We start from the raw sequence: 20000 nt of genomic DNA, 5'->3' as shown, positions 1-20000 counted from the left end.
CCCTGAACCCAGTATTACAATTGTTCCAAGGTCAAAACCATTCTTGCCCAAAGTCAAATTACACATCATAAAATCTCTGCAGTGCAGAAGGAGGCCATTTAGCCCATCGAGTCTTCACTGACCCTATGAAAGAGCATGTTACCTGGGCCCAGTCCCTGCCCAATACCCGTAATCCCACCTAACCTGCACATCTTTGGACACCAAGGACAATTTATCATGGCCAATCCACCCTAACCTGCACATCTTTGGACACCAAGGACAATTTATCATGGCCAATCCACCCTAACCTGCACATCTTTGGACTGTGGGAGGAAACCAGAGCACCCGGAGAAAACCCACGCAGACACTGAAAACATGCAGACTCCGCGTCACCTGAGTCACCTCAGGTTGGAATTGAACCTGGGCCCCTGGCGCTATGAGGCAGCAGTACTAACCACTGTGCCATCGTGCTGTCCTCATTAACAACAACTTGCAATCATTAGAGCATCTTTCACACCAGGGAGCTTTACAGGAAAAATATCAGGGAAAACGGGACTCTGAACCACAGAAGCACATCGGAGGAACGGTGTGCTGATAGAAGTAAAGTTTTAAGGAGCATCGCAAAGGAGGACAGTGAGAGCGGGGAGGTTTAAGGGAGGGAATTCCGGACATCAGGACTCAGGCAGCCAGAGGCATAGCTACCATTGGGGGGGGGGGGGGTGATTAAAACCAAGGATGCTCAGGGGATCAGAATGAGGGGAGTGCAGAGATGGCAAAGGGTTATGGGAGTGGAGGCGGTTACAGAGATAAAGAGGATATGAGTTAAAGGAGGAATTTGAAAAATAAAGGATGAGAATGTTAAAATCATGGAAAGACCAACCGGGAACCAATGTAGGTCAGTGAACACCAATTTCCAGAACAATTAACGACAACAAAGGCAAGATGGAGCATCATTTTACACACACCTGTGTTGATATATCAAAATAGGTCTGGGAGATAATTAAATCTCCCCACCGCCCAGCAAAACTAATAAACCAGCACCAAAGGAACTTTGAAGATCAGCGAGAGCTTAAGAATTGTGCCAAGTCCAAATTATTCAATTATTTATGTAACATGTCGCATGCTATGGTGTCCTGGCACAATGGCCGCATTCCAGTGCTCGTCCACTACACAATACTAAATGGATACATTTACAAACACACAGAATATCTGTTTCTTGCCTAATTCGCTGAATATAGAAGATTGCACTACTCACCGAAACATCGTTTGTACATCCCTGACTCTACCCCCCACTTCATTCAGCTGTCCCAAACCATGCCCCAGTGGTCAACAGCATTGGAAAAGGAAGCGACAGGGTGAGAGAAAGTGTATGAAGGTGTTGTTGTGGCGTTGGGGTTGGAGGATGAGAACTGGCTGATGCAGTGCAGTGAGAAGCACACTGCATATCCTGAACAATGTATGTGCATCTACAGATCGTAGTGTGTCTGCTTCGAATACAGAAGCTGGTCGAAACAGTGCTGCTACAATGAAGAGTGATTCAACTCACAGCACACGGCAGCTGGAGCGGTTTAGGGTTGTGTGGGAATATCAATACACAGGAAGAGGCCATTCAGCCCATCTTGCCTGTGTTGGGTCTTTGTCTGCTGCACTTGCTCTATCGTCCTGCACACATTTCCTTCTGAAAGTTATGTCTGCTTCCTTGCCTGTTCAGGTAGCACATTCCAGATTGCAATCAGATCGGCCTTGAATGGAGGAGCAGACAACACAGAGAAAAACTAATCTGCCCTCTGGGACTTTTAGAAACACTTTTAGAAACAGAAAATAGGAGGGGGCCATTCGGCCCTTCGAGCCTGTTCCGCCATTCGTTATCATCGTGGCTGACCGTCCAACACAGTAACCTGTTCCTGCTTTACCCCCATATCCTCTGATCACTTTCGCCCAAGAGTTAGATCTAACTCCTTCCTGAAAACACACCATGTTTTGGCATCAACTGCTTCCTGTGGTAGTGAATTCCACAGGCTCAGCACTCCCTGCCAAGAGCTGAAAGGAAAACCTCTCAAGATTTTCTAGCCTCAGAGGACACCCCCTGAAAGATATGAAGGTGCTCGTTGGAAATCAAAATCCATGAATTAAGGCACAGGCGATAACAATTCGAGAATTCCTCTTCACAGTGTAGTTGGTTTATAATCCCCACAACAACATCCTCAATAGCACGGTAGCATTGTGGATAGCACAATCGCTTCACAGCTCCAGGGTCCCAGGTTCGATTCCGGCTTGGGTCACTGTCTGTGTGGAGTCTGCATATCCTCCCAGTATGTGCGTGGGTTTCCTCTGGGTGCTCCGGTTTCCTCCCACAGTCCAAAGATGTGCAGGTTAGGTGGATTGGCCATGATAAATTGCCCTTAATGTCCACAATTGCCCTTAATGTTGGGTGGGGTTACTGGGTTATGGGGATAGGGTGGAGGTGTTAACCTTGGGTAGGGTGCTCTTTCCGGGAGCCGGTGCAGACTCGATGGGCCGAATGGCCTCCTTCTGCACTGTAAATTCTATGTAAATCTATGTAAAATGTGTCCAAGTTTCCTGACATCCAAAGTTCGAATGGAAACAAAGCTGGAGAGAGAGGATGCACAGTGACAGCTGCAGACAGATTTAAACAGGTTAAGTGAGGGGGAAAGAACATGGCAGAGGGAGCAAAGTGTGAAGTTATTCCGCAGAGATGTCCCCACTCCTCTGACTCTGGAACATTCCCAGTTTGAATTGCTCCACTGCTGGTGACCAGGCCTTCAACTGCCTGGGCCTCAAGCTCTGGAATTTCCCCCCTACATCCCTCTGTCTCTCAACCACTTCTTCAAATCTACCCAAACTTGTGATCATCTGACCTAATACCTCATTACGTGGCCCAATGTCATACTTTATTTTCCTGTGAAATGCCTTAGGACATTTCAATACAGTAACAGCACCAAACTACATAAAGAAGGTGTTGCTCCTGGGAAATGTTGGTATTCAAAGTTTTCTGGGTATCCTGGTGCACATATGACTGGAAGTCAACATGCAGGTACAGCGAGCTATTATGAAAGCAAATGATATGTTTGCCTTGATTAAGGGATTAGACAATATGAGTGAACAACTCTTCCAACAATCACATGGGGCTTTGGTGAGGCCACATCTGATCCACGTTGTGCAGCTTGGGTTCCCATATCCAAGGAAGGAAGTAATTGCAATGCAAGTTCATCCATACTGGCTCCTGGGTGAGGGGATTGTCCTACGATGCAGTGATTAAAACTAGAGATTTGCAAGGGGCCAGAATTGGAGGAGTGCAGAGGTCTCGAGGGGTTATGGGATTGGAGGAGATTCTTTTGTGGGCGTCGCTGGCTCAGCCAAAACTTCTTGCCCATCCCAATGGTCTTCAGTCAGCAGTTAGGACGGCAAATGCAATGTTAGCATTTATGTCGAGAGGGCTAGAATACAAGACCAGGGATGTACTTCTGAGGCTGTATAAGGCTCTGGTCAGACCCCATTTGGAGTATTGTGAGCAGTTTTGGGCCCCGTATCTAAGGAAGGATTTGCTGGCCTTGGAAACGGGTCCAGAGGAGGTTCACAAGAATGATCCCTGGAATGCAGAGCGGTTGAGGACTCTGGGTCTGTACACGGTGCTCAGTAGAATGAGGGGGGATCTTGTTGAAACTTACAGGATACTGCAAGGCCTGGATGTTTCCACTTGTAGAAACAAATAGAAGCAGAGGACACAATCTCAGACTGAAGGGACGATCCTTTAAAACAGAGATGAGGAGGAATTTCTTCAGCCAGAGGGTGGTGAATCTGTGGAACCCTTTGCTGCAGAAGGCTGTGGAGGCCAAATCACTGAGTGTCTTTAAGACAGAGATAGATAGGTTCTTGATTAATAAGGGGATCAGGGGTTATGGGGAGAAGGCAGGAGAATGGGGATGAGAAAATATCAGCCATGATTGAATGGCGGAGCAGACTCGATGGGCCGAGTGGTTTAATTCTGCTTCTATGTCTGATGACTGGCGAGTCACCGCTGCACCATGTGGTGTAGGTACATCCACAGTGCTGTTAGGGAGGGGATTTCAGGATTTTGACCCAGCGACAGTGAGGATGGGGTGTCGCTTGGAGAGGAACTTGCAAGTGGTGTTATCATATATCTGCTGCCCTCTTCCTTCTAAATGGCAGTGGCCATGGATTTGGAAGGTGCTGTTGGAGGAAGATTGTGGAGATGAAGAGGGGAGAGGGTAAAAACCTGCACACGGTCACCCAGCTGGGGTTGCTGGTTTTCTCCTGCTCACTTGAACTGGGAGCTCCCCTGTGACCATCTGGGAGCTAACCCAGCACGAGTATAAAAGCTCGGCCACTGTCCAGCCAATGAGAAAGGACCGGGTGAGGTGCAACAGGGCTTCATGTAGGTAATATTGTTTGCTGAATAAAAACACTTTTAAGGAACTTGTCGAACTTCTCTCACTTAATTAAAGAGAGGCCATACACGGATTTGAAAAGAAGGAAGCAAATTTTAAAATTCAGCCATTGCCAGTCCAGGGGCCAATGTTCAGTGATCATCGGGCAGGTGATGGTTGAACTGAGGTGGAAATTCTCAATTTTACTAAAATCAACATGAATATTGATGCAGCAAGTGACACCCAATGCTGTTGAGATTGTGAATGAATCGTTTCCACCGGGATGGTACTGGGAAATCAAATGATCAATGCATGGTAATGCTGTTGCGATTCGATGCACCCTTGCTGAACACTTGTTGCACCACTCGCTGGGAAAAGTGAAATAATAGTAGCTTATCTGACTTTCTGCAGTTAGTCTTGCCATCTCTCACTGCCTGATTCATTTCGTCTGCCTCTCTCCGTATCCCTCTCCATTCCTCACTTTGAACCTCAGATACTTTGCCTCAATATCTCATACAAACTTACGAATTAGGAACAGGAGGCGGCGACTCGGCCTCTTCAGCCTTCTCCGCCATTCAATAAGATCAAAGCCGATCCGATTGTAACCTCGACCACACATTCCCGACTACCCCCGATAACCTTTAATCCCCTTGTTAATCAAGAATCTATCCAGCTCTGCTTAAAAACACTCAAAGATTCTGCTTCCGCTGCCTTTTGAGGAAGGGCTTCTAGAGACTCCCACTCTGCAGAAAAACATCTCATCTCGGAGTTAAATGAGCGACCACTTAGTTTTAAACAGTGACCCCTCATTCTAGATTCTCCCACAAGAGGAAACATCCTCTCCACACCCCTCAGCATCTTCATGGTTTCGATCGAGTCGCCCCTAACTCTTCTAAACTCTAGCGGATACAAACCTAACCTCAGACAATCCGCCCATTTCTGGCTGCACATGTATCTACCTCTCCCTGCCTGTGCCCGTTACTCTCACTTCTCCGCTTGTACTTTTCCTCTTCCCTCACTCGGTGCTCACCTTTCAAAAAAACAAAATCCATTTTTATTGAGCTGAAACAGCAGCAAAAAGCAGGAAGGGTAATGAAAGCGATGATTCACAAAGCCAGCAAGCGGTTAACAAAATTAGGAAATATTGGAACGAGAGAAGGCCATTCAGCCCCTCAAACTAAATGAGGGCAGGTGTGTAACTTAACGCTTCACACCGTTAGCCAATGAAAATTGTCAAATCACCCCTTGGCCTCAAGAACATTTTTGGGAAGGTGGGGGGGGGGGGGGGGGGGGGGTCGGGGGGGTCTCTGATGGGTCAATGAAAACTAAAATGTAGGCTGCGACATTTGGGGAGTATCTATGGTAACAGATGGTTCTGTCCCTCATAATAAACTGAAACAGTCCCATTCATTCACAAGCCTCAGTTCAATTAAAAAATAGATGAAGATTGCTTTCATTGGATATTGCATTTTGTTTAAAAAGTACTTGTTTTAAAGAAAACCTCAGAAATAATGTACAAAATTGTAAATAGATTATCAGGATTTTCTTTCAGCAATTTGTTTGATATCTCACCTGACAACTACATCCATGATAAATATTTTTGCCTTTCATAAGCCTGATAGAAATGAGATCTACCGCTTGTGGAACAAGAACCTTCTCACAGGAAATACTGATAAACGCAAGGAGGAAAAAGGAAGACTGGGATAGGAAAGGAAGACTTGCATTCCCACAATCACTGGGCGTTTCAAAGTGCTCTACGGCCAATGAAAACCTTTTGAAGGGTGTTGTAATGTGTGAAACACAACAGGATCCCACACACAACACTGTGATAATGACCAGTGTCTGAGGCTTAAATATTGGCCTGGCCTCCAGGGAGAACTTGCCTGCTCTGCTCGGCAGCACCCACGGGATCTTTCATAGGCCCACGCCCACGTGAGAGAATTCAGGGGGCTCGTGTGGAACATCTCACTCAAACGACAGCACTACATGAGGCTGTTCTGAAGTATGTTGGCCTTGGATTTTGTATTCAAGCTCTGGAATGGGCCCTAAAGCCAGAACCTTGTGAGGCAGCGGAGAGAGCGAAAGCAAGTAAGCTCCAGCTGGTACAGGTGCGTTGATAAGTTTGCTGAAGTGGGATTTTGCTCCTGTGCAATGGGACAACACCAGAGGGCCAAATGGGCTGCTTTCGTGCTGTCCATTCTGTAGAGCAGTACGGAATACGGCCATCGTATGAAGAGGTTTCTGACAAACATTCCTCTTGACAAAGACACAAAGGAAAACACTTCATCACATGTCTTGCAGCTGATAATATTGTGACAAATCTCGTCACGCATTCCTTCCCCTCAAAAGCAAAATTGATTTTCCAAAATACTTTTGCACAAAGGCAGCGTCCCCTTAACATGTGATAAAAGAATTGGAGGGGATGAGGGCATATCATCATCAAGCAATGTAAACTGCACAGTTTGAAAGCTATCAGGTCAGTCTACCAATGCTGTTAACAATAAGGGAACGTCGTTAGCACAGAGTGATGAAATTTGAGATTAACAAGCAATTTACTCCCCAAACATAGAAAGCTGTGGTCATTTTACAGAGTGACCCATGACAAAATAATTTACATTATTCCCCAAAATAGACAACCAGCTAAGAGTCTTTCACAACAACCTGCATTTATATAATGACTTTCACATAGTAAGAGGTCTTACCACACCAGGTTAATGATGGCTACCATTTCACATAGTAAAATGCTCCACAATTCTTCACCAGAGTTTTTACAAATATAATTCGACAAAGAGTCCCATGTGGAGATATTTGGGCAGCTTGATCAGAGGTAGCCTGCAAATCTTTCAACACACAACTACGGATGGCGGTCAACAGTGGGAAAGCTTCCTGGTCAGCCGTGTGATGGAAGGAACATTAGAGCCTTTAACACCACAATCCATATCTCCAGGATACTAGTGGGTGTTACCACAACAACCTGGACTTCAAATGTGACACAAAATCACCAGATTTGTATTTGTAGCGTGGTACAAGATGAGCATTTTTGTTACATCATGTTCTCTCTCTCGAGGTGTAAATATAGTTAGTTCAATAACGAGTGTCTGCTGTGATTCCACACTGTTCTCAGTGTGATACCTGCCTGAATCATAGTCCCACTCCCCAATACCCCCTCTGGAAGCATCCTGTCCACCTTGATTATCCATCAGGCTGCACAATAAACATGTGGAGGTCATTGTAATGGGACAGAATGCAGGCCGTACAGTCCAGGAGCACGGCATTAGTTAGCCACGGCTGAACCGCCGTGATTTTAACCCGCCCTGCTGAGCAAGGCCACCTGCACAATTCCGGTCGGATCTTGCTCAGCGTGCCGATGGGTTCAGGTGGTATCAGCAGGAACTGGCTGAAATTTTCAATCACGGCCGAGTTGCAATCAGAGAATCCCCGCAGTGCAGGAGGCCATTCTGCCCATCGGTTCCGCACCAACCCTTCAAATGGGAATTCTATCCATGTCCACCCCATCCGCCCCACCCTACCCCCGTAACCCCATAACCTGACCTACATATCCCTGGACACTAAGGGTCAACTTATCACAGCCAGTCCACCTAACCTGCACATCTTTGGACTGTGGGAGGAAACCGGAGCACCCGGAGGAAACCCACGCACACACGGGGAGAACGTGCATACCCCACGGTCACCCGAGGCTGGAATTGAACCCGGGACCCTGGCGCTGTGAGGCAGCAGTGCTAACCACAGTGCCATCCATTCTTCATTAACAAATCCTCCCCCTGCAAAACATTCCTTCCCAGACCATGCTCTGCATCTCAGCCTCTCCCATTTTTGCCGCACCTGCCTCCTGTTAGCCACAGTTCCAAGGCCCTTCTCATCCAGGACAGGGGCAGGATCAACCCACAAAAGTCAAAATGGTGGTTTGGGGGGGGGGGGGGCTGGAGATTGTGAGTTGCAGGCAAGATATATACAGCAAGACTTGCTGTCGCATCTTCCATGACCACTGGACATCCCAAAGCAGCCTGAGGCAGTAAGGTACTTTGTGTCATTAAAATGTAGGCATTGCTGTAAAGTAGAAAGCGTGGCAGCCAGTTTAAATCCAGCAAGCTCTGACAAACTGCAATAATCTGCTGGTGATGATCATTGAGGGATACATATCAACCGGGACATGTAGGGGCTACTGTCCTGCTCCTCTCCCAAATATTACCACTGGATCTTTTCCAATCACCTGAGAGAGCAGACCAGCTCCGTTCAATACCTCTGCCATCGAACACTGGAGTACACACCGAGAATGTTGCGTTCAGTCTTGGATTTGGACTTGAACCCACAACCTTGGCGGCAGGGTGTCACTGTGGTTAGCACTGCTGCCTCACAGCGCCAGGGTCCCGGGTTCAATTCCAGCCTTGGGTGACTGTGGGGTATGCACGCTCTCCCCGTGTCCGCGTGGGTTTCCTCCGGGTGCTCCGGTTTCCTCCCACAGTCCAAAGATGTGCAGGTTAGGTGGATTGGCCACGGCTAAATTGCCCTTAGTGTCCAAAAGGCTAGGTAGGGTTACGGGGATAGGGTGGAGGCGTGGGCTGAAATAGGGTGCTCTTTCCAAGGACCGGTGCAGACTCGATGGGCTGAATGGCCTCCTTCTGCACTGTAGGGATTCTATGAAACCTTGGGATTCATAGATGTAGGTTCTAACCCCGGAGCCAGAGTCACGGCACATGGAAATGAAATGAAATGAAAATGGCTTATTGTCACAAGTAGGCTCCAAATGAAGTTACTGTGAAGTTACTAGTCGCCACATTGCGGCACCTGTTCGGGGATGATGGTACGGGAATTGAACCGTGCTGCTGGCCTGCCTTGGTTTGCTTTCAAAGCCAATGATTTAGCCCAGTAAGCTAAACAGCCGCTAAGAGAATCTTTGCCGTGTACACAATTTCACCTTCGTTGTGTGGTTAATAGTTCCATTCTCCCACAGCCATATGACGAATGGTGATCATGTGCACATTGTAAACCCACTCACTGCCCTCTGTAGCGACAGTTATGACAATAAAGACTTTAGAAAAGCTTTGAAGTACACTGTAGCTTTGTAGCGGTGCTTATGTTGCAGCAAGGGAGCAAAGTGGTTCATCTCCCAGGCATAGTCTGCTCTATCAGTACAAAGTGAAATTTCTTCACACCTCTTGTGAAAGAAAACTAGATTATGTTGCATCTTTTATTGGAGTAATATTACGCTTCTCAATCACAATAGCCACTTGAGCAGTTGATTAAAGGAGGGCGACTCACATTTGAATGTCTTACTCTGTTCAATACATTTCAACAGGCCATTTTACTCAAATAGAATCTTGTCTGCTACAGAAATGCAAGAAGTTGTTGATTAACTGCACCTTCTGCAGCAGATCTTTGACAACCCCTGCTAATCCAAACTGGGTCCAGCTCCACTCAGTTATCACATGTTGAGGATGGAACTTAAAGGATTTCACACCTTCCCGTAACCAAGTCTTTCCTCAAAGATACAGAAAGATTAAATAAAAACCGACAATCTACTCCGATAGCAACAAGAGATACTTGTATTTTGCTTGGGTATTTATTTGACCGAATTATTGAATTGAAAATAAGGACCAGGATTATCGACATTGTATAAATCTACACAGAACGTGTAGCAGAGTAACGTGCCTGTCAGCCTAACTGCTCAGTGCCAGCCTTCTGCTGTACAAGAGCCTCCTTACACCACTCAGCTCATCTGGTCACGGAACTGTTACAGTGCCGGAGGCCATTCAGCCCATCCTGTCAGGACAGCCCCCTGAACGAGCAATTTATTTGGTGCTATTCTCCTGTGCTCTCTGCACAGCCTGCACATTCTTCCTTTTCAAATAACAATCTAGTGCCCTCTTGAAAGTACCCTCGATTGAACCCGCCTCAGCCACACTCTCGGGCAGTGCATTCCCCTCGATTGAACCCACCTCCGCCACACTCTCAGGCAGTGCATTCCCCTCGATTGAACCCACCTCCGCCACACTCTCGGGCAGTGCATTCCCCTCGATTGAACCCGCCTCCGCCACACTCTCGGACAGTGCATTCCCCTCGATTGAACCTGCCTCCGCCACACTCTCGGACAGTGCATTCCCCTCGATTGAACCCACCTCTGCCACACTCTCAGGCAGTGCATTCCCCTCGATTGAACCTGCCTCCGTCACACTCTCGGGCAGTGCATTCCCCTCGATTGAACCCACCTCAGCCACACTCTCGGGCAGTGCCTTCCTCTCGATTGAACCCGCCTCCGCCACACTCTCGGGCAGTGCATTCCCCTCGATTGAACCTGCCTCCGTCACACTCTCGGACAGTGCATTCCCGATTCTAACAGTGGCTGTGCCAAAAGATTATTCCTAGCCGGTTTTGCTTCTTTCGTTAATTACTTCAATCTGCGTCTCCTTCTTCTCAATCCTTTCGTGAGTGGGACTAGTTTCTCCCGATCTACTCTGTTCAGACCCCTCCTGATTGTGAACACCTCTATCAAATCTCCTCTCAGCAGTGTTTCCCCCAAGGAAAACTGTCCTAACTTCTCGGATTGATCTTGAAAGCGAAAATGCAGCACCCTGGAACCATTCTCGTGAAACTTTTCTGCGCTCTCTCCAATGCCTTCATATCTTTCTTAAAGTAAGACATCTCTAGGGGCAACCTGGTGGCGCAGTGGGTTAGCCCTGCTGCCTCACGGCGCCGAGGTCCCACGTTCGATCCCGGCCCTGGGTCACTGTCCGTGTGGAGGGTGCATATTCTCCCCGTGTCTGCGTGGGTTTCACCCCCACAACCCAAAGATGTGCAGAGTAGGTGGAATGGCCACGCTAAATTGCCCCTTAATTGGAAAAAATTAATTGGGTATTCTAAATTTATTTTAAAAGTGTGCCATCTCTAGTTTATCCAGCTTCCTCCTTACCTCAAGCACTGGCTGTGGTGGCGAGATCTTTCACCACGATTTAGACCAAAATGTTTCACTCCAATTCCCAGTTGGATTTATTAGTGACGAGTTAATATTCATCATCCCTAGTTTTGTCCCCCCCAACAAATGTAAACATTTCTACCCACAGCTGATTGAACCCTTCCATGACCTTGATCAGTCAGTCTCCACTCCGCTCTCAGAGAAAGCCTGACTGCCTTCCTTACTCTTAATTCTGGTACCACCTTGGGACAGGAGTTGCAGTGCTGAGGGACTGCTGTACGGTCAGAGATGGTGTCTTGGATGACATTTTAAATTGAGGCCCTCTCTGAACTCTCGGGTCAACCCAAATGATAATCAGGCCTAATACTGGAGAACGGGGAGAGTCCTCCACAGGGTCCCTCACCAACATGCATCCCTTAAACAACAACATCTGTTCATTTTAACATGACTGGTTGTGGGAGCTTGCTGTGCATATGCTGGCTGTCACAATTCCCCCACTTCAACGGCTTGGGGAAGATGGGAGGTTGGGAGAGGTACCATGTGAATGCAATCTTTCAATTTATGGTTCACCGTGTTATGAAGAGGTGCAGCATCATCCAACAACATTCTTTATTAAATGAAAAATGTGTGGGAACTCCAATATTTGCCACTGCATCAAGAACCTGCATCAATCTTTTCTTTCCGAGGTGTCCCCCCCATTTTCTTCCAGATTCCCGACATCAGCAACTTGTTGGTCTTTGAGAAGGACTGTGTTACGGTGGACATGGCAAATGTTCAGATCCGAACACACCTCTTCGCCAACCATAGCGAAGAGAACTCTTGAAACAGAGAGCTTAAAAGGGCTGTTGTGTAATAGACACTGTTTGCACACCTCTGATGCACATTGGTTGCCAGCACATGGTGAAAGTGGCCATTATAACTGATGCAACCACTGGTTTTATTAAAGCCATAAAGCTGGGATTATAAATTTGTTTCAGAGGTGTAATTAGTGGCATAATTACAACTTTCCCTCTGCCCAGTGCCTTAGCTGTGGTTCAGTGGTCAGCACTTCCATTTATAGAATCATTTAATTTGCAGTGCAGGAGGAGGCCATTTGGCCCATCGAGTCTGCACTCACCCTTGGAAAGAGCACCCCATTTAAGCCCACACTTCTGCCCTATCCCCGTAACCCAGTAACCCCACCTAACCGTTTTGGACACTAAGAGGCAATTTATCATGCCCAATCCAACTAACCTGCACATCTTTGGACTGTGGGAGGAAACCGGAGCACCCGGAGGAAACCCACGCAGATACAGGGAGAACGTGCAGACTCTGCACAGACAGTGACCCAAGCCGGGAATGGAACCCCAGGACTCGGGAGCTGTGAAGTAATATTGATAACCACTGTGCTACCACTTGCTGCTGGAAAGTCCCAGTCCGGAGACTTGGAGCTGGATAAAACGCGGAGGGCAGACACCCTACCCCCCCCGTGTGACTGTCAGACACAAACTCCATCCATCTCCAGGTGGAAATCCCGCCCCTTGGAGCTGTCAGCTAATCAGAGACCAGCAGCTGTGCACACCAGTGGCGCCAGCAGGAGCAGTGGTCACTGCTGGTATTGCAGGTAGATCAAATGAGGGGACATTTAGCAATGTAAAAAAAAAAATGAAAAATGAAAATCGCTTTATTGTCACGAGTAGGCTTCAATGAAGTTACTGTGAAAAGCCCCTAGTCACCACATTCCGGCGCCTGTCCGGGGAGGCTGGTACGGGAATCGAACCGTGCTGCTGGCCTGCTTGGTCTGCTTTAAAAGCCAGCGATTTAGCTGAGTGAGCTAAACTAGCCCCAATGGAAGCCGTTATCCAGGTACATCCAGGCTGTCAGACCCGGAGAGGGAGGGTTGGGGGCATATTGGACAGGACAGGGGGCAGGGTGGACCTGGGGAGGCAAAAATGTGGAGAAGGCCTTCTGATTGACACCCAACAAGAGGCATCTCTTCCCATCAACAATCCAGCAGCCCACAGGGTTAAACACGTCGGACTGCACGTTGGGAGATGGGAGCTCTTCCATCGCCCATTCAAATAAGAATGGCAGCTGGCCGAGACCCTTAATTGGCATCAATTTCCCCTCATTGTTTTTTAAAAAAATTTATTCTGTCAGGGGGTGGGGATGTCACTAGCAACGCCAGTATCTATTACCCATCCCTAACTGCCCTTGAACCAAATTGTTTGCTGAGCCATTTCAGAGGGGGAGAGGGGGGGCAGTTAAGATTTCAGATTCAACCACATTGCTGTGGGGTCAGGAGTCACATGTGGGCCAGACCGGGTAAGGACGGCAGATTTCCTTCCCTAAAGGACATCGGTGACCCAGGTGGATGGTGGAACAATGAACGATACGTGTCATGGTCACCATTACAGAGATGAGTTTTAGAGTCCAATTTTATTCTCACTATTAATGGAGTTTAAATACCTCCAGCCACCAGGGTGGGATCTTAACCCATGTCCCCAGAGCCTTCGCTTGGGCCTCTGGATTACTCGTCCAGTGACAATACCTCTTAACTACACAAACGGCAGTTCTTTATCTCCATCTGCCTTTGCACAGATGTGGTCGTGTGCCTGCTGAGAGATTTCAATGGGGACACTGTCTATGTAACAGGAATATTAGTTTGCAGAGGGTAGAAGGACCATCCCGTTGTTGGATTCTGGGAGCAGACCGACTCGCTGTCTTCATCTGGTCGAATTCCAGGATAGATTATCCGTTGTGTCAATGGATGGGATGAGTTTATTTATTTCAAAAAAACATGATATTGGCCTGTTCTTCTGATAATTAGCACAGCTTCATGCTGCACACTCAGCTCTGACAGCTGAAAAGCTACTTAGGCAACATTGCTGCGGTAATTAGCAACTCGCTGTCTATTAGTCTGTAACTTCTGGCACCTTTTGAATAAAGTTACATGCGAGCTGTGTTGGGAGGCCTGTCAAACGCCTGAGCCCCTCGTCAGATTAAAATGAAAACAATTACTGGAATTAGAAATAACAGAAGAATACTACAGTTCATTTGCTGAAGCAATTAACCACATCCTTGTCAAAGCTCTGCGCTCGTCGCTTGTGAAGTTTTTCCAATTCCTTGCTGCACGACACACAACATGCCTGTGGTGGGTACGCAGTGTGTGAAGAGATAAAGCTGAATATTGTCACCACAGCAAACAAGATTGTTATCGTACATCTTGCCACATATTTCACGTTAGTCATTGACTGTCTAGTCTGGTCTCTCCGTATAGCTCCAGGGAGTGTCAGTGGAACTTGATCCTCCCTCCCACCTCTGGAAGCTGGAAATTATCATTTTTTCTTGCATCTTGGACACATTAAAAAGACGCACGTCACCTCTTCTGGCCCTGCCATAGCCGGGCTTTAAGGAAATACAATTTGGGAGATTCTGGTGTGTAAATTAGAAATAAATCCAAAAGACGTCACATCTGACAGTGCAGCGCACCCTCGGGAACAACGCTCCTGACAGTGCAGCGCTCCCTCGGGAACGACGCTCCTGACAGTGCAGCGCTCCCTCGGGAACGACGCTCCTGACAGTGCAGCGCTCCCTCGGGACCGACGCTCCCGACAGTGCAGCGCTCCCTCAGGAACGACGCTCCTGACAGTGCAGCGCTCCCTCGGGAACAACGCTCCTGACAGTGCAGCGCTCCCTCAGGAACGACGCTCCTGACAGTGCAGCGCTCCCTCGGGAACGACGCTCCTGACAGTGCAGCGCTCCCTCGGGAACGACGCTCCTGACAGTGCAGCGCTCCCTCGGGAACGACGCTCCTGACAGTGCAGCGCTCCCTCGGGACCGACGCTCCCGACAGTGCAGCGCTCCCTCGGGACCGACGCTCCCGACAGTGCAGCGCTCCCTCAGGACCGACGCTCCCGACAGTGCAGCGCTCCCTCAGGACCAACGCTCCCGACAATGCAGCGCTCCCTCGGGACCGACGCTCCCGACAGTGCAGCGCTCCCTCAGGACCAACGCTCCCGACAATGCAGCGCTCCCTCGGGACCAACGCTCCCGACAGTGCAGAGCTCCCTCGGGACCAACGCTCCCGACAGTGCAGCGCTCCCTCGGGACCGACGCTCCTGACATTGCAGCGCTCCCTCGGGACCGACGCTCCTGACATTGCAGCGCTCCCTCGGGACTGACGCCCCCGACATTGCAGCGCTCCTTCGAGACCGATGCTCCCCAAAGTGAAGTGCTCCCTCGGCACCAAGGCTCCAGACAGTGCAACGCTCCCTCGGGACCGATGCTCCCGACAGTGCAGCGCTCCTTCGAGACCGATGCTCCCCAAAGTGCAGCGCTCCCTCGGGACTGACGCTCCTGACATTGCAGCGCTCCCTCGGGACCGACGCTCCCGACAGTGCAGCGCTCCTTCGAGACCGATGCTCCCCAAAGTGCAGCGCTCCCTCGGGACTGACGCTCCTGACATTGCAGCGCTCCCTCGGGACTGACGCTCCTGACATTGCAGCGCTCCCTCGGGACCGACGCTCCCGACAGTGCAGCGCTCCCTCGGGACCGACGCTCCCGACAGTGCAGCACTCCCTTGGGACTGACGCTTGCAACAGTGCAGCGCTCCCTCGGGACCGACGCTCCTGACATTGCAGCGCTCCCTCGGGACCGACGCTCCTGACATTGCAGCGCTCCCTCGGGACTGACGCCCCCGACATTGCAGCGCTCCTTCGAGACCGATGCTCCCCAAAGTGAAGTGCTCCCTCGGCACCAAGGCTCCAGACAGTGCAACGCTCCCTCGGGACCGATGCTCCCGACAGTGCAGCGCTCCTTCGAGACCGATGCTCCCCAAAGTGAAGTGCTCCCTCGGCACCAAGGCTCCAGACAGTGCAACGCTCCCTCGGGACCGACGCTCCAGACAGTGCAGCACTCCCTTGGGACTGACGCTTGCAACAGTGCAGCACTCCCTCGGGACTGACGCTCCTAGCAGTGTAGCGCCCCATCGGACCGACGTTCCCGGCAGTGTAGCACTCCCTCTGGATCAACGCTCCCGACAGTGCAGCGCCCCCTTGGTACCGATGCTCCCGACAGTGTAGCGCTCCTTCGGGACCAACACTCATGGCAGTACAGTGCTTCCTCGGGATCGACGCTCCCAGCAGTACAGTGCTCCCTCGGGACTTCCACTCTCTGGAGTGCATCTTTGCACCTGTATTAATTCACCGAGTACATTCAGGACTGACAGGCAGGCGTGTTATCCACAGAGAGTCTGGTATTTCGTTGCTGCCCACATGAAATCAGGACAGAGTGTAGCCTCCCTGTTGCCAGGGGTCAAGGATGCAACTGAGCAGCTGCAGAGCTCCCGGGGATGGGGAGGGTAAGCAGCCAGCAGTCACGGTCCACATAGCTACAAACGGCAGAAGTGGAAATCGGGCTGTTGGTCTGCAGTCAGAATATAGGAAACCAGGTAGAAAGTTAGCAAGGAGGACCTTGGAAAATGTAGTCTCTGGACTGCGCCCAGTACTATACACAAATACAGTAAGGAAGGGATAAATTAGATGAATGTGTGGCTGGTAAGATGGTGCAGGAGGGAGGGCTTCAGATTCTGCCGTCATTGGGACTGGTTGATTGACATCTCATCCAGCAAATTAAGTATTTACACACTCCCCCGCCACCGACACGCTCCCCCCGCCAAACTCCCCCCGCCAATCTCCCCCCTCCTCACCGACACACGCGGTGTACCATCCAGAAGATGCACTGCAGCAACTCACCAAGACTCCTTAGGCAGCACCTTGCAAACCCATGACGTCCACAAGCGAGAAGAACAAGGGCAGCAGGCACCAACCAACACCACCAACTGCAAGTTCTCCTCTCCGCACCATGGCCGCTCCTTCACTGTCGCTGGGTCAACACCCTGGAACATCCTCCCTAACAGCACTGTGGGTGTACCTACACCTCAGGGACTGCAGCGGTTCAAGACGTCAGCTCACCCCCACCTTCTCCAGAGTAATCAGGGATCGGCAATAAATGCTGGTCCAGCCAGCGAAGCCCACATCCCGGAAATGAATTAACAAATGGGACCTCTCTGGCTGTGTTGCTAAAAGAGTAATTGCAGCTGCAACATTATACACCTCACAACTGGACCTCTGAATTCTCTCCTCTTTGTTTCTCCCATCTCTCCATCTATATTTTAGTTGATACCTGTACAAGTTCTCTCTCGGTGTCATTCCAAAATGCAAAGTGCTTCAATGATCCAGTGAAAACTCTACCAATTCGATCAGATATAGTTTTTTTGGGTTGACTCAACATGGAGTGAAGAGCGATTGAATTATCGGTTTGCCTGCATCATCTGACTTGGGTTCAGATTAGATTTGTGTGTTTCTTTCACACATTTCCCAATTGTTGCACCTTGTGCAGGTGCCTTTAACACATCCTTTAGACAATCATAACTACCAGTCAGGAAAATAATATATTGTAGACATGGGACAGAAACTTCAAGTCAGAGTAACTTGGAGAAGGCTCGGCAGAATCTATTATTATGTTTTTCTCCAAGTCGGACACATAACAAATAGTGTGTTATTAAAGTTTGTGTCCGCACACTGTGCACCTCACAGACACGAGAAAATGAGAGCTTTCCTATTATTTGTTCTCTGACTGCCAAATTGCTGTGTGACATTTGGAAAAGGTCAAGTTATAATGTGCAGAGCTGTCACTCCCCAGTAAACTTCCAATACGCAGCAAGTCAGTCTGCCAGAAAACCCACCAAAAATACGTCAAAGTGGAACTTTGGCCCAGATTTCCCAAAAAAAAAATCACTTTTTTGAAAAACAGAGACGGTGCCTTAAGAGCGACACAGATTGAGTCACCGTGGAGGAGGGCAAACTGAGCCAAGGTGCAATCATTCGTTATAATTCACCATCGTCACAGGCAGGAACTGAACGGATACTTCTATAAACGCTGACACGTTACAGGACAGCAACTACAGACTAAAAAGTTGAAGTGTTTCTACAGTGAATCAGAGCACCTCAGTTACACCAGTGACAATCACAATGCTCACTTTGATCGGGTCATTTCCTGTGACAAGTGTGGTGTTATGTTACTTTTGAGCAACATGAGCTGCTACATGGTGTAGGCTTTGCTGAAGGATGCTCCAGACTCTGAGATAAGTTGAACGTATTTATTGAGCAATTAACAAAGCTCCTAAATGTGTTCTACACTCTACTAATCTGACTCTAGTCACTCAGTCTAATGTGGTGGTATGGATATGAGCACTGCCATTGGTGCAGAGCACTGGCTTCCCATTGGCTCTGGCTGGTCATGTGCCTCTCGTCCGATTGGTTGGGACTAGTCATGTGACTGCTCTCCAATTGGTCGAGAGGCAAGTAGGCCCCGCCTCCGAGGCAGGGTATAAGTACCCAGAGTTCCCGGCGGTCAGTCATTCTCTGTAGTCGACCACCGGGCTAACAACTAGCTGATTAAAGCCACAGTTCGGATCCTAAATGTGTCTTGAGTCGAATTGATGGTACATCATCTACTCTGCTAACTATATGAGCTTACCCTAGACCACGTGCTATGGTGTGACGGTGCTGTTAACCACACTCTAGGTTCCTGACGTGGAAGAGGGAGGGCCTGTCCTTTTTATAGTGATCGTGTAGTGCCCCCTTGTGGTAATGCCACCTCTGGGTGTCCTGATTACCCATTGGTTATGTCCTGTTCTGATGACCCATTGGTTGCGTGTCTACACCTTATAATGAGCTTCTTTCGATATCATGGCTTCTGAATCCAAAATAAACAATGGAAACCTCCATTTGGGCAGGCGTGGAAAGCTCCGATTTAATTCCAATTACAGTACAGAAATGGGGCCTTGGGCCCAATCAGGCCCAGCCTTCCTGCTCTTTCCTCCACAGACCTGAAAATCTCTCCCCTTCCAAGTGTTTGCCAAATTTTCCTTTTGAAAGTTCCGATGGAATCTGCTTCCACCGTCCATTCAGGGAGCATCTCCCCGATCACACCAACTCGCTGTGTAAAAAAAAATCTCATCTCCCCTCTGGTACTTTCGTTACATTTTCGTAAATCTTCTAAGAACATGAGGAGGAGCAGGAGGAGTGAGTAATTCAGCCCCCTCCAGCCTTCTCCAACACTCAATACGATCCTGGCTGATCTCATCCAATCCTCATCTCCACCTTCCTGCCCCCCCCCCCCCCCCCCCCCCCCCCCCGTAACCCTTCACCCCACCAGCCACTAATTAAAAACCTGTCTGTCTCCTCCTGAAATGTGATCACTGTTCCAGCGTCCACCGAATTCACAACCGTTTGAGTGAAATAATTTCTCTTTGGTTGATTAAGTTGAATAAACTCTGTTTGTTCTCACTGGAACGAAGGAGGTTGAGGGGCGACCTGATAGAGATCTACAAAATTATGAGAGGCATAGACAGAGTGGATAGTCAGAGACTTTTCCCCAGGGTAGAGGGGTCAATAACTCAGGGGCATAGGTTTAAGGTGCGAAGGGCGAGGTTTAGAGGAGATGTACGAGGCAAGTATTTTACACAGAGGGTAGTGGGTGTGCCTGGAACTCGCTGCCGGAGGAGGTGGTGGAAGCAGGGACGATAGTGACGTTTAAGGGGCATCTTGACAAATACATGAATAGGATGGGAATAGAGGGAGACGGACCCCGGAAGTGTAGAAGATTTTAGTTTAGATGGGCAGCATGGTCGGCAC

At 49.1% G+C, this 20000-nt stretch overlaps 1 protein-coding gene across 12 annotated transcripts in view; it reads right to left on the bottom strand.

Annotated features, from left to right (window-relative positions):
• Window positions 1–20000, bottom strand: part of bnc2 (basonuclin 2) — a 604271-nt gene that overhangs the window by 215528 nt on the left and 368743 nt on the right. The gene's annotated exons all lie outside the window — the stretch shown is intronic.

Source organism: Scyliorhinus canicula, chromosome 8 (assembly GCF_902713615.1).
Source record: "Scyliorhinus canicula chromosome 8, sScyCan1.1, whole genome shotgun sequence".
NCBI classification, from domain to species: domain Eukaryota; kingdom Metazoa; phylum Chordata; class Chondrichthyes; order Carcharhiniformes; family Scyliorhinidae; genus Scyliorhinus; species Scyliorhinus canicula.
Note: the sequence above shows the minus strand (reverse complement) of the source record. Positions and strands in the feature narration are given on the sequence as shown.